This window comes from Pithys albifrons, chromosome 5, assembly GCF_047495875.1.
Source record: "Pithys albifrons albifrons isolate INPA30051 chromosome 5, PitAlb_v1, whole genome shotgun sequence".
NCBI lineage: Eukaryota > Metazoa > Chordata > Aves > Passeriformes > Thamnophilidae > Pithys > Pithys albifrons.
In genome coordinates this window covers 36,673,126-36,688,608 of record NC_092462.1, presented here as the reverse complement: position 1 = coordinate 36,688,608, position 15,483 = coordinate 36,673,126, and the positions used below count along the sequence as shown (strand labels likewise).

General features: G+C 36.9%; 1 long non-coding RNA gene across 1 annotated transcript in view; it reads right to left on the bottom strand.

Moving 5' to 3' along the window:
- Positions 1-285: 285 nt before the first annotated feature.
- Positions 286-15,483, bottom strand: part of LOC139671873 (uncharacterized) — a 33,685-nt gene continuing 18,487 nt past the window's right edge. The window contains exon 3 of the long non-coding RNA XR_011697802.1: positions 286-494. This is a non-coding gene — a long non-coding RNA (uncharacterized lncRNA). The remainder of the gene's footprint in view (positions 495-15,483) is intronic.

Here is a 15,483-nt window from a genome sequence, read left to right as displayed (position 1 = left end):
GCTCACACCAGAGAAAGCATTTGTGCACCATTTGAGATTCTCCTGAAATAGAGCACTGGAACAAGCTCGAGTGAAGTCAATGAAATTACACAAGGGATTCATCTGTTTAACAAGCATCATCATTTCTTCAGTATTTACCATAGCAAACAGAAAGACACCTTCAACAAAAGTAAAACTGCATTTTCAAACAGAAATATAGTAAGGAAAATATTACAAGTCTCTTAAAAAAAAAGATTATGAAATCTCAAATTTGAAGATTTTTGATCATTTTAATTGTCTTCTGCTATCAGGGCATTTATGTTCACAAGCTTTCAAGCTTCTCTTCATGGAAGAAGCTTCTTTCTTCACAGATCCTATGGCCAGGAGCTTTCTTTAATTAAAAACTAACACTCCCAGGCTGTCTATAAATCAAGTGGATTTTATAGGCTGGAACCTTAGCAGTGACCCTGGGGTGCCTTCCTAATCCACACAGCTGGGTTCTCTTCCACCGCAAACTGAAACAGAGAGGAGAAGGAGGGTGCAATAAGTTCTCATCCCAACATGGAAATGTGGTTCCTGCACGGGTCTTCGAATGAGGAACTGCTCCTCTCAATAATTAATAGAATTGCATCTGATAACAAATCAGTTCAAATTTCAATCTCAAAGCTGACAATTTAAGGAAAACACACCAAGTGAGTTAAGACAATGACTTATAATACAAACTGACATCACTCAAAAGTACTATTTTTGTACAACATATTTATGAAGAATTGACTGTGCTATGTATCTGTAAAGTGGAGTCACGGTCTGAGAAATTTACTGCCTTCCATGAAATTTGGACATGTAATTCCAAGTCTACCACCTATTATAAAAAGTCGAATTTGACCAATTGACTCAACAGCACTAACAAAACTGGAAAACAAAGGTGAATAAAAAAGGAACTAATAGATCATTAAGCTGTATCAATTAAGTCCCACATTCTTTTCTATACTTCAGTCAACTCCTGTGAAGAATACAAGAGCAAGACTGTAAACCTGAAGAGAGACACTGAAGCTGTCTGATGAACTGACAGTTCTTCTATGTCAAAACTTTTACTGAAATAATATAACTGTCAGTTATTGTAGTATTGCAGTGAAAATCAAGCTGTTTAAAAATGAAATAAAACACCTCTACTGTTCCTTAGAGTGCAGTTATATGCTTTTATTCTTCATTTGGTAACACATATCTGTTATGGCTAAGTTTTGTGCATCTTTAAGAAAGCTGTTTATGAAAATGGTATTGCACAGCTTTCTGTTTCAGTAGAGAGGTATTTGAAAGACATGGGAATTTTATTCAATCAAAATTTCAGCTGTTGGTAACTGAAGCATTTGCTTCTATGTCTCCATCTTCTGCAACCCCTTAATAAAACAGCCAATTAAAATGTTACAGCTTATGCTCACTTCATCCTTCAAACAGACTTCACAATTCTATTTGCCAATACTAACCAGCCTCCTGCATCCTCAGCACTGTAAAATCCCACTTTCTCATACAGGTTGGTATTCAGTGCTGACAATTCTTTTTGCTTTCAAAGATACATCAAAAGCTAACAAAAACACGGAAACTTTTTTGACAAAATTGAAATCTTCCTATTTAGCACTGCTCCTCTTGATATATTCTAAAACTGCAGCATCTTGTCCTGAGGGAATGAAGAATGTCGCTGGTATCACTGAAATTTAGCAAAGGGCTGTCACAATTCACTGTTACTGATCAGAATAATTTGCAAATGTCCAAAAAGAACTGCAACAAAAAGATCCTTATTTGAATTCAACACGTCTGCAATTATAAAAATGCAAGATAAATAAAAAAGAAACACAAGAAAGGAAAATTAAAGGAAGACAATAAATTATTTTCTTCGGTTTTTTGTAAACATTTTCCCTAAAATTGCTGCTGATTTTCCACAGTGCCTTTTATGTGAAACTACATCACTGCAGCATGTGTGACAGCTCTGGTCTAGTTTGGATCAGCAGCAGCACCACATATGAGAGAGTTGTGGCTCAACACCACAGTGTTTGCTTTTGTCATACTGAGGAAAGGCAACTTGACTGCCTACCTCTGCCTTTGAACTCAGATTTCTGCTCTCATCTTCCTGTACAGAAGAAAAACATACTGACTGAAGATTTTTCATATAGGTTTTTTAACTATATATTCTACGAAGTATTAGAGGTAGCAAAGGTAAATATAGGAATGGCATGTTATTTTAAGTGCAGGACAGGGAGCTTTGTGTCAGTCTAATTTCTGTGGTCATTTAGTGCCATGTCTGACTGGCATAAAACACATCTGACATCAGACAAACACATGTGAGTTTTACTTATAGAGAGCTGCATTGTGTCAAGCAAAGAAAGTTACTGATGATGACTTTTATTTGACAGTTTTAGTGGGCTGCTCAGATGTAACATGGAAAATGCTGACTACCAAGGTCAAAGGAGTAATATAATTCAAAATTTAGCAGAGAAAGAAAAGCTTGAGTGTGGCAGTGAGGAACTCTGAGGCAGAAGATATTGCTCAGTGACATTTTGTACTCAATGGTGCCTAATTATGGCACATCTTATTTCCAGATAGAAACCACAGTTGTAACAAAACTGAGATATTATAAAGGTGTGAATAATTGATGCCAGTTTAAGATAAACTTATATCTATCTTTTTAAATTATCTTTCAACTACCCACTGAAAATACTCATTTGCAGATGAGGATAAACTCCTGGTTTGTCGAAGGATCACAAAAGCTGTTATGCAAAAAATATAATCCAATTACCTTCCTTTACTGAGTATCCTGGGCTATGCAGTTTGTTAGTCTAACACCTTGGCATCTATTCCTAGTGCTGCATTTATGTAAATCAAATTACTTAAAACAAGTTATAGTTCTCATTAATGTAAATGAGATGAGAATAAAGTTCCACTTTATATGTAAACACGGGTGCACACACATCTGGATACAAAGCTATGCTATGCATGACAGTATCTCTAGTTACTACAATTCAGACACAAATAGTAGTAATTTTTTCCCCACTGTGCACCGAAGACAAACAGACACATAAGGAGAACAATATTTTAACCCTGCTGTTAATAAAGCAGCAAGAGATACATACTGAAGCAGGAACAATGTGCTTCACTTTTGTGGTGGTGTGTCAGTAACACATCAGCTGTGCTGTGGAACAAATTCTACAAAGACCAAACAGTAACACAAAAAAAAAAAAAAAAAGAGAGAGAGAGAGAAATTTGATACTTAGAAAGACAACAATTTGACTGAAATGCTCCACGTACCAGGCATTAAAAGCCCAGTCCAAGTCTATCTGAAGTCAACAGTACAATGCTTGGAACTAAATGTTATGAAACAGGGTACAAGAAGGTAAAGCCACTTTTAAGGCACAGTCCCCTTTCTGACTTTGATCATCACTGAAAGAGAACAAAACACTATATGAAAATGAAAAAATCCTGTATTAAATCAATTCTGACAACATTGAGCTGTATGTATACACATTAAATAGCTGATAGTTCTTTCATCATATTTTATCAACCAACATGGTAGTTAGGACGGATACGTAAATACTTGCTTAAACATCTTTACTTCCCAACAGTTCTTCTATAAAAATGCTTTGCTGATCAAAAAAAATTCTATTCTAAGCAGGTTATCTTTACTGCTTTTCTATTTTCTATTTTTCTTTTCTGCAAAACTGGCACTTCTTCAGGACACCATGCTGCTGCCTTTCATATTCTCATAATTTATTGAAAGTCTGCCTGAAGGAGGAATTCACAAGCGTGGCAGTGGCTATTTAATTACCAGCCTCCTTTACTCTGCTAATAGATTTGTAGCATTAGCACAATCTAAACAATTTATAGTGAATGGAGAATCCTAGCTCTTTCACATAAAGCATGTGTCTGAAAGCAGGTAGTATAAATGGCTTCCAACCCACTGGACGGATGTGACTAGTATGTCGCTGTACTACTGCCTGTTGCTGGATAGAATTTAAATCGGTAACCTTATATTTCTGGCCCAGAAACTGCTGGTTATATGCAGTATCAATTAATCTGATTTCTCACTGTAAATACTTCCAGGAATCAATCAATCAATCAATCAGTCAATCAATCAACCAAACTAGCTAGCTAGCTAGGTGTTTGGTTTAGGAATATTTTCCCCCCAGGTTATTCTACTTCTGCATCAAATAATACACAATACATTACTGGTGCTTTGCTTGGAAAGAAGTCCTAAAGGCTGCAAAGTCCATCAGGGAATTGCTCATCAGTAGTGTTGATACTACTCCATACAGACACAGGTACTGAGCACCATCCTCCTACAGAAAACTTTAGTTAGCTGGGTCTACAGTTAATTATTCAAATCCTGCTTTCTATTTCACAATTCAGCTAACCCAAGCGAGAAACAAAACTCTACCCACACAAATAAAACCCTGAAAACCTTCTTTTTTTCTTTTTCCTTTTATTTGGACTGCTCATAAGTTATGAAAATTTCCATGTGACATCTATAATTTCAGTTCTATTCCCATTCTCCTGTGTTCCCTACTAAACAATTTTAAATACTACTAATACGCACTTTTGGTAAAGAGCTAGCTGACATTGGGCCTAAATCTAAATTACAACTCTCATATTCACTAGTGGAAAACTCATCCTGAGGAACTCTCTGAATTTTCTAATTGTGTCCATAGGGCACACCTACAGACTTGCAGTTGGAACCAAGTGCAGAAGAAAAAGCAGGTCCCCAAGCACAATATACTGCAGTTTTGGTCTGAAGAAGATCTGATTTAGGTGTACCACCAAGCCTAAAGGCTACAGCGCTAGGTAAATCATCATTAGATATTCTTTAATTCAAACACAGATAGTTGCCTGGTGACAAGGCTAATCATGCCTTTTGTCTCAATATTTCAACTGAAACCAGCAGTTTTATTCCTGCAAAGACTGAAGCTTTGGTTTGGAATTACCTAAAGATCTACAATGGAAATTATTTCAGAAGCACTGAAACTTTGAAAATTATTTTAATTCTATGATGAAACTGATTGTAGCCACCAGTTTACAGTCACATCTATCTTGATGTGTTTGTGCACCTCCTTCCAGCTGGCTGCTTGTTTAGCTTGTTTCTCCCATGGTTTTAGTGTTAATTAACAGAACACTGTGAAATTCTATGGCCTGTAAACTAATTTGGTTTCTTCCCAGGTCTTCCATCATCCTCTCTTTTAAATAAAATAGAGACAGTAAAACAAAGTGCTCAAGTGAAAAAAAAAACAAACAAACCAAAAAAAATCGCTAAAAGAATTCAATACCATCCTTCTGCCAGCAGGCCAGAACTGGCAGCTGTAAGCTGGAACAGTAAGTCAGCACACATATGTGAGCCCATGCTCATGCAACAGAAGAGCAACCTGTATTAGTGAGGGAATCAGCTTCAAACTCTTGAAAGATTACTCGAAAGTAAAGGCTTATTTTAAATATTAAAAAGCTAACTTCTCAATACCATCTTTTGAAACAGCCCTTTTACCCAGTGCAGCCTGAAAAGAGCATGAAACAAAGCTTCTACAGCAGTGTCAGAAGGAGAAGAAAAAAAAACCCTAAGGGATATAAAAACCCCTCAGAGCAGACAATTCAAAGAAGTGGCAGCAGAAAAAGCTGGCATGGAGAAAAGGAGCCAACCCACCCACAGAACATTTCATACCACTGTTAAACCAAGAAAATTCAAACTAGGCATCAAGCCATCAAGTCCTGTGGCTTTTTAATGATGGTGTTACTGGTCTATATTGTAGTCAGCCTTGAATTCCATGATGCAGCCAAGAGGGAGACCCACCATAAATAGGACTTCAAGTATTTGTTACACTGGACACACTTCTTTATCACCTGATGGTACTTCATTCTTTATTTCATGCACTGCATTTTGCCTTGTTCTTTCAATTCCCTTTTCTAAGGCTAAGATTCTTGAATATCATCACATACACTGCTAGAGTCATTGCTCAAGGTCTGTTCAGTTTACTAGGCATGTGTACCTTACGCACAATGTGAGGTCCCAAAGGGTATCCTAAATGCCAGGAGTCTCGAGTTTTGATAAAAGAAGCCTTCACTGTAAGGTATCTCATATGTCTTTTCCATTGTGCTTCTGGTATTTGCTTCTGGATAAAATATAATTACCTATTCTTATCACCAGGGTAAGGGGGAGGCACTAATATTTGCTTTTGATTTTCAGTCTGCTGGAAAACTGGTAAGGCTCACTTCATTTAGATACAATACTAAATAGAGCAGCCTTTGACCAATTATTATTTCATTGTTGTGTTTTAAATACCAAGTATGTAAGTAATTTCTAGCTCCACTGTAAATATGTTGAATAGCAAAAGAGGGAAGACCCATATTCTAACCCTAGTTCATACCCTAATTTAGGTGAGACAGATGGGCAGCTTCTCTGCTGGTTGAAGGAAGATGCTGCCAGGCAGTTTCTTGTATTCTCCACTTCAATGATTGCAACTCGAGTTAATGGAGGCCTGTGGAGGCTTGAAAGCTGCCTTCACTTTTTCACAGAAGGCTGGGCCGCAATCACTGATCAGTAAGGAAAAAGATCAGAAGCAGAGGGCAAAGTGCTTGGTGCTGGCTCTATTCAGGAGGAACCCTCCTGGGACAGAAGGTACACCTTTTCCTGGAGAACATTTAACACATGAAGATTAGGAATTGTATACTTCAGTATACAAATAGGGTCAGAATATTCAGTTATGCATAATTAACACAGCAACCATGAAATCATACTGACAAAGACATTTTGACTGTAATCAAAACCTGAAGTTTAACTGCAGTCTATTTTCTTCTTTGTCATGAGAAGTTGAAGTGTGATTTTCCCATGTTGGCATGATGACCAGTTTTCAAACTTAATTTCTCTTAAAATGTATTCTGAATTTGTGCAATATGTTCTCAATATATCAGACATTAAATGGATAGATGCTATCATCTGTTATTTTACTAAGCACATCTTTAAGAGTGAAAGGAAAAGTGAACCTGACTGCAGGGCAGTAAGATGCACTCATGTAGAAATTGCTTTGTTCATGTGTCTCATCCTCCCACCTCAGGGAGGGAAATCTTTGCCAAAATGGCTGCCATCCTATCTCCCATCTGCATGCTCTTTGATGATTCCCTGGAGACATGACTGCCACTTACTCACAGCCTTTCCAGGAGAGAAAATAAGCACTGGGATATGATCCCATAGTTGCACATGGCAAATTTTATTGTTATCATTCACCTGATAATGCCGGTAGCAGGCTAAGCAAACAGCTATCTGGATGATTTGATCTTATTCAGAGCACTGAAGATCAAACTGAAGGCTCTGGGAGAAATAATGAAGAAGAGATGTACTCCATGAAGCTACTTTTAATATTTTTTTAAAAACAGCTAGAAAGTCATGGAAAATCAGACTCCATTACAACTGAGTAACACAAAAGGACTTCTTCAAAAAACAGTGAAATCATTTTTTTTTAGCTATTGATTTTCACATGTACAATAGATTTCCTTGTTTGAATGTGAATATTTTGCTATTTTGGTTAACAAATTATTCATCTTACATGGGATGTTGAAAAACTAGTTAATTAAACTCAAGTAACATCTTTCTAGAAAACTAAAATAGAATGAGATTAATTGTGAATATTCAGCTATCAGATCTCAGATTTATTTTGTATTATTCTTAACACCCACATTCTGTCATTGCTGGTTTTTTTCTGCTTTTCTCTACATCTACCCATGACTCATTGTTGATTGCAAATCTGAAGCATTTAATTTTAGACGTTTGTCTTCTGAGAATCAGTCATAAATGACTGTAAGAGTTGACAGCCTTTTAAGACAAAAATGTCAACTCCCTTCAGAGATGTTGAGCCTTATTCTCTGTGCCCTTACCTTCCTATTCTTCCACTTATTTATGCAGAGGTAGTCTTAACTCACATCACCTCTATGAGGAATCAATTACATATTTTCAGGGCTTAGCAAAGAAAAACAGATAACAAGGAGCAGTGGATTCAAAATAGTCATTTGTGTTACAGAAATGTTGTATTGTCAGAAAATGTCATTTTAAGGGAATTTGTACCTTCTGCAGCAGCAATGAGTAAATCTCAGACCAAAGAGGTAATATAAAAGCTAATATTACTCAGTTTTACATTTTTAAAAGTAGAAGCCGACTTTTAAAAATGGGTTAAATGTGTATGTTGACTGCTCTAATCACTTGCATTATTTGTCTTGTAAATTATTTTAAGCTGGTTTTTCATGTTGTTTTCTTTTCACTGCTTTAAAATTGAGCCAGTGATTTCTTGTTTTACTGTGATACCCCAGCAAAACCTGCTGTGATATCACAGCTTATGTGGAGCTCTGCCATGTAAGTGAGCCCACACAGACTGGCACAGGTCAGTCCCATCATATCAAATCATCTTGATGGCTTTAAAAAAGCTATTTTTTAGTCATATTGCTCAAGACAAATTGCACACATGGTTTCTTTGACTGTATATAAAGGTGGCCAGGCTGGGCACATAAATATGTCTCAAAGAAACAGACCTCCATGAAAACCAAGCTGAGATCCTACTCATACTAGCATATCATAGATTATCCTGGCTGGTATATTACATCCAGATTTTTCTTAAAAAGCATCAGTGCTTCCACACTTTTACTTAGTAACTTAAGTAATAACAATTATTTGAGACTATAAGAAAAGTGACAGTTCTTCAAGCAGACTGCCTTGCAAAAACCTAAGTCTTGAGGGCTGTGGAAGACAATAGAGGAAAAAGTACAACTACTGAGGGACTCAAAGAATGGCATCAAAGTACCTCTATTGAGGTATGGGTCTTCTACTATTACCAGATACCTACTGATGTGAAGATATCAAAGTGTTGATAGAGGAAGATAGACAGGGAGACACAAAAGAATGGCGGCAAGGGAATATGGGAAAAAAGCAATTGTGGCCCTAGGAAGGAGTGTGTAAATAAGCAAAAGAGCTCAGGAATGAAATACAAGTAATGAGGCTTAAAGCAAAATTCAGAAAGAAAGGAGGGCATTTAGGAAGGAGAGATGGGGAAGGCAAGGAATTGGCCCTTTGTATGAGAGTGGTGGGAATGCACAGAGCTCTGTCTAGGGAGGGGCATGACCCAGCCAACAATTTACATTATGATTGGTGGGCAGACTATCATGGGTGACATTGCAGTGGGTATCTGCTACAGACCTCCTGTTCAAAAAGTAGCTGACGTGTTCTTATTGCAAATGGTTGTTAGCTCATGTGAAAACCTATGAGCTCTTCAGGGGCCCTGGGTATGTACAGTCTTTCAACCAGTGTACACTGAAACTTCCCTTTTAGTCACCAACAGTGACTACATTAAACTTATAAAAGAGATGACTACACACACTACAAATAGGCCTTTTTTTTTAAGGCAAACTCAGACCTGCTCCAAATGTCGTTGCAGCCTCATGGGAATTTTTCCATTGACTCCACCAACCGCTGAGTAATAAATATTGTACCAAAGACGTGCAAGGGAGGCTCACTGTGCAATATATTCACAACAGTGACATTTGACTGAGCTGCAATTGACCATGAGTCATGTGCTGCTAAATGTAACAGTCTGATCACAAAAAATGTTATATACATAACAAGGAGAGGGAGGAGGGATATGAATGCTGTGCAGAATAAGTAAAAGTTTTATTTCTCCAAAAGCCACAGAAACTAAAACATTATCCAACCACAGCTACATTCAAAAGTCTGAAAGCAGTAAAATTTTCAAGACTTAGTAAATCAAGAATACAGGAATTGCTCACTCAGCCATCTGAGCTAGTTAGGTGATACCTAACTATTCTAAAGTGAAGAAATGACAGTCTGATAAAAGCTTCTTGTTTTGCAATAGATTTTAAGATTACCTATAGGTTTGCTAAATACAGTTCTGAACAGGTTCAATCCTCTAAAGCATAGTACAGCTTTGTAGCAACTCCTTAGCCAGACTCATAACCTGACCATTAAACAAAATCTTTCAAGTGAGCAGAATTGACTAAAGCTGACTCTGCCTCAGATTGCTTTTTATTATTTCAGGGACTGATTCAACACATGATCCCAACATCTAAAAGTAACATCCCTTTGTCCACTGGAACAGGAGCTGAATCTGAGCTTTTCTAACTCTTTCAGTAGACAGTTACAGCAGTGTACAGTAAGGGATGGTTGCTCACTAAAGGGTGAGGAGGTGGAAGCCAAGCATATCCCCAGTCAGCTAGGTCTGATCATCATAGAATCATAGAATAACCTAAGTTGGAAGGGACACACAAGGGCCACTGAATTCCAGATCCCATTAAAATCACTCATCAGAAGCAAACAATTGCATGATTCAAGATGCAGTTAAAAATAGCATGTAATCAGCATAGATTAATATCTTTGGACACTTGGTCAAAGGGCTAAGAATCATGAACAATAAACAGAATGACCAATATAATTTCAGTTTTCATTTAGTAAGGACCAACTTTGTGACTATCATGAATTAGGAAAGAGGCTGAGACAAAATTAATATTTTCCAAAGGTGATTTTCTAGTGTTTTTTCTTTTTTTTTTTTTTTGCATATGTATTATAAAATATTATGACATATGAGAGAATTGTGGGGTTTACAAGAACTGCCTCTTAGATGTAAAAAGGTAACCTTAAGTATGTATAAATTTATGTTTCACTACTTCAGTTGTTGAACATAAAATGCTGATCCTGTTAAATTCAATTACAATCATTGTAATTCTCCCTTGTTAGAGTTAAGATTTCAGTTTCTCATTTCTCAATATTTTACTGAAAATCAGTGGTTAAAATAGGCAACTCTTTCTGCATTGAGATCTCGCTCAAAGTTTCATTAAAATATTGTTAAAATATTGGACAGATGGATTAACTGAGACCAAACATTACCCCATATAAATTAGCCCTACAAGTATAATGAAAGCCCTCTTTCACACAAGCTACTATAAAGCCTTTGTTAATGAGAATTTCCCTCCTTGGATACTCAAAATGAAGTACTGTTCATTGCCATATGGCTCACATTAAATACAAGGAAACAAACAAAAACACAGTAAGCCTTTGACTGTGGATCAGCTACTCCTACCAGAAGCTGCTCTATTGGCTAATTACACTCCCCGGTAAAAACATTAATTTCAGGTCCTGCCTTTGTCTGCTAATTTTGAGTTCAAATCTTGGTGCTGGAAAAGGTTATATGCATTATCAGTAGCCCTTAAGGACCTCATCTGAGATGAGGGTCCCTTTGTCATTGCATCATTAGAGTATTAAAGAAAGCTTTTGAATAAGATCTATTACACAAAACAGAAAGAGGGAAATGCTGAAGGTGAACAAAAATCAGAGTAGGATAGGGGATTTTCTCCTGTGGGGGGAAAGGCTATTACAGCATCCATGCTGGGGGTCTGGCTGGCTCCAAGGGTTGGCCAATAAAGTTTTGCACAAGCACAAGGTTCCTATTAATCTTAGCTTTCAGAATCTAAGCGGGCTACTGAATGATGCCTGCTCCTACTGCTACCAGGAGTACTTGCAGCATTGTAGTAGTTCCTAGGATCCTCTTCCAATCTCCATTTGAAAAGAAGAGATTTGCCATTGAACACAGATGAGACAGAACATATCTCTTTGGTATTGTGCTAAACATAAATTATTTCTTTTTACAAGGAGAGACATGGTGATCAGACTTTGGAAGTACCACTTGACTGAAGATGAATTTGGCTCACATAGAATGGAAGTAATTAAGTCATATGAAAGTTTAATGAAAGACTGATGATTCGGTTAGAACTGAGACACCACTGGATTTCTGCCTACCATGATATCAGAGTACGACCTTGCACTAGAAGAATGACCAGTTAAATGAGGACAAGCCACAAAGCAATGTTATTATCCAATTATGAGCATTCTCCTGAGATTGGCCAACGATGGCTGATATCTTCACTTGTAGACAGCCCCATATTACATGGAAGGAAACTAATAAACCTTTGTGCATGGAGAGACTGAGCTTGAGCATCATGGACTTATGGCAATATATCACAGATATGAGAAATGAAGTAACATTAAAACACTTACACTACAACACTCCTTGATCTGTACTGAAAGATGATTTTGCCAGGTTTTTTTCCCTAAATGACTTACATTATTTTAAAGAAGTAAAGATAAGCAATTACACAACACAATTACTTTCAGCACTGACTTGTTATGCATGGAATATTATTTGGACACGATGAAGGAAACAAGCACAAAAAATGCAAGGTAGATAAGAAATGGGCTAAACAGAACATAATGATATGTACTGAAGGTGGATCTCAAATGAGGGGCAATTCTTAAAGGAGATCTTCCAGGATCCATTTTAGGATCAGTCTTTTCTTAATATTTTTACTGATGACCTGAACACAAAAAATACATGTACTAATTACTGTTTGCTGATGTAAAACCGTGAATCAGCAACAGTGTGGCTGAGGACAAAATATCATACACAAAGTGCAGTATGACCTTGAGGGCTGAAGTAATAGAAACTGCATTAAATTTTAATACTTCAAAATACAGTGTTATGCACTTGAGAGCTGCTATGAAATATAGACAACTGGAGGCAATATAGGAAAAGGATGGCCATCATAGAATACCCAAGACACCCATTTAATACAGCTTTGAAAAAGGCAACAGAAATCACATGATGCTTCAGGAAAACTATTTCCAGCAAAGAAAGTATAAATGTTATTGTGTAAAGGACTTTTGATGTTGCTGCATAAATGCAGTCTATACTTCCAAACATCTATGTTAAAAAACTATAAACTGGATCAGGTGAAGAGAATTCTTTGAAGTCTTCTGAGGGAAGACTTAAAGAGACTGGCACGCTTAGCCCTGGGAAAATAAAATTTGAGACAATTATGACACCACATATGCATTGGGTTTGCATGGCAAGATTTTGCTAGGGGGAGGGCTACAGGGGTGGCTTCTGTGAGAAACTGTCAGAAGCTTTCCGCATGTCCAACAAAGCCGATGCCAGCTGATTCAGGATGGATCTGCCACTGGCCAAGGCTGGGCCCATCAGTGATTGTGGTGGTGCCTCTGGGATAACAGATTTAAGCAGTAAAACAGTAGCTGGAGAAAGGGATGAGAATGTGAGAGTAACAGCCCTGCAGATACCAAGGTCAGTGCAGAAGAAGGTGTTGGAGGCACTCCAGGTGCCAAGCAGAGATTACCCTGCAGCCCATGATGAAGAACACAGTGAAGCCCGTGGAGGTCCACAGTGGAGAAGAGATACAATTGCAAGATGGTGGAGGATCCCGTGTCAGATCACTCATGAAGCCCACACTGGAGCAGGCTTCTGTCAGGACCTGTGGACCGACAGAGAGAAGAGCCCACACTGGAGCAGTTTTGCTGGCAGGACTTGTAACCCTGCGGGGGCCCAGACTGGAGCAGCCCTGTTTCTTTGTTTGGAAAAAGCAGATAGGATCTGCTACCATCTAAGTCACTTTGTATCTTCTTTGTAACACAGACTGTGACTATTTCCAAGCCTTCAAAACAGCTGATATTAAAGAAAATAATAGAGCAGAAATCCTGCAGCACCGCTTTCAGACTCTACCAGTTTCCATCTTGGTTTTGTGTAAATAACTGATTAACCCTAATAGTAATTGGGAAAATCAAAGCCTAGGTGGAAGAAATGACCGGCTCTTTGAAGCTTTGAAAGTTTACAACACTTCAGTAATTTAGAGAACACGTGCATATTAATATAAATGTCACAGAAGTATAAACAAAGAAAAATAACCATGAGAAATATAACAAACATCTACATCCATAGTAATAACATATACCCTATCATATAGGAAAAATTCTGTGTGAGACATACATGTCGGTATAAAACAATAGTTAATTTATATCAGAATTGTTATCTAACATAATTGTATTCAAATTCTCTGGGATACTATTTATAATTACCTGGGAGTCTATGTTAGTATCACCTGTATCAACATTGTTCTCATTTAAAGTGAAATTAAAACTATCTTGAGCAGTAATTATCTGGCAGATGTAATTAGACAGAGTTAGAATAATATCTGTGCAAATTTAATATCAGCAAAACAATTTTTTCTTTAAAAATTGCTGTCTTGATAGTAGATAAGAAAGAGATATTGAAGTATTATTAAGAGAGAGAAAATACATCACTCTATGATAGTTAGGGAAGTCAGAAAGTGTGGCTTCCAAAGCAACCCTATCAAAAAAAAGTTGGAAAATTGGTGGCATAGTTTTGAAGAAAAGACGTTTTTAAGAAAAATAAAAGAAAAATCTTTATACAAACCAGTTCACCTAATATTGCAGTACTGAAGGAATACTTTTACAGCTGCTTAAGTAGATCAGTCTTTTACACAATGGTTTCAAATGCTTTTTATTACATCATTATTAAAAAGGCTCTTTCTTAAAAAGTAAATATCTTTGAAATGTTAATTGAATGATTCAGATTCTCCATCAGAAAACAACTTCAGTTCCTCTTTGATGGAAATGCGTAATTTGCCTCTTGTCCCTCTTGGACAGGATATTGTGCGTATGTAAACCCAAGAATGTTTCGTTCCATGAAATAACTGTTCAAGGAGACTGATTATCAAGGACTACAAATTTATATGAGCAGAGTCTTAAAAAGATGAGAGACAGTCATGCACTGAAACTACTTGAATAACAGCCTTCTGCAGAGTGGAGATGTGGTGTTACAATTAGAGCAAAAAAGATCAGGGTTGATATTACTGTTTTTATGGCAGGAAGTTTTCTTTCTCCTTCCTTCCTCCCTTGTCAGTCCCCAAAGACACAAAGGATAGCAACACTTACTTTAAAATGAATAAGTAAATTTGGTGTGAAGCAGAATCTTTCTATCCCTGCAGTTTGTACTAAATTACTAGACAGGATTCATGAACTCCAAAACAAGCATGCAGAAATATCCACAGTATTGGCTTTCCTTTTTTGCCACTTAGTAGCATGAAAGCAGGAAAAATTAAAGGAAAACAGCACAGTCTTGGTTCACTGCACAGAACATCAGACAACATCAAAAATGCTCCTTTTAATAACAATTCATCATGACAACAAAATTAAAACACTGTCTTTTTAAATTAAAGGTCATTTGCAAGGTTTCAACAGCACCTTTTACAATCTTTACTGATGAAAATAATGCAACCTTTTCAACATCAGGAAAGAGGGAATGCAAAAGTAAATAGAATTAGTCTAATTTCCATGTATTACTAGAACATTCTTTACAAATGAAATTATTTCTGTTCAATCTTTTTTATGAAAAAAGAAAAATCAGTTATTTGAGGAAAATGCTTTCTTATAGATAATGTGTTACAGATGCTGAATACATTTGTTATTAATGTAAATCTGACCTGGCCTTTGCAGTTCTGCCACTATCGTGGATATGAGAGCATCTGTTAATTCCTGTGTACAAGTGTATGTGTCTGGTTCCACATCAGAATAAGCATTACTCATTATGTGTGCATTGTTTGCTAGAAGGA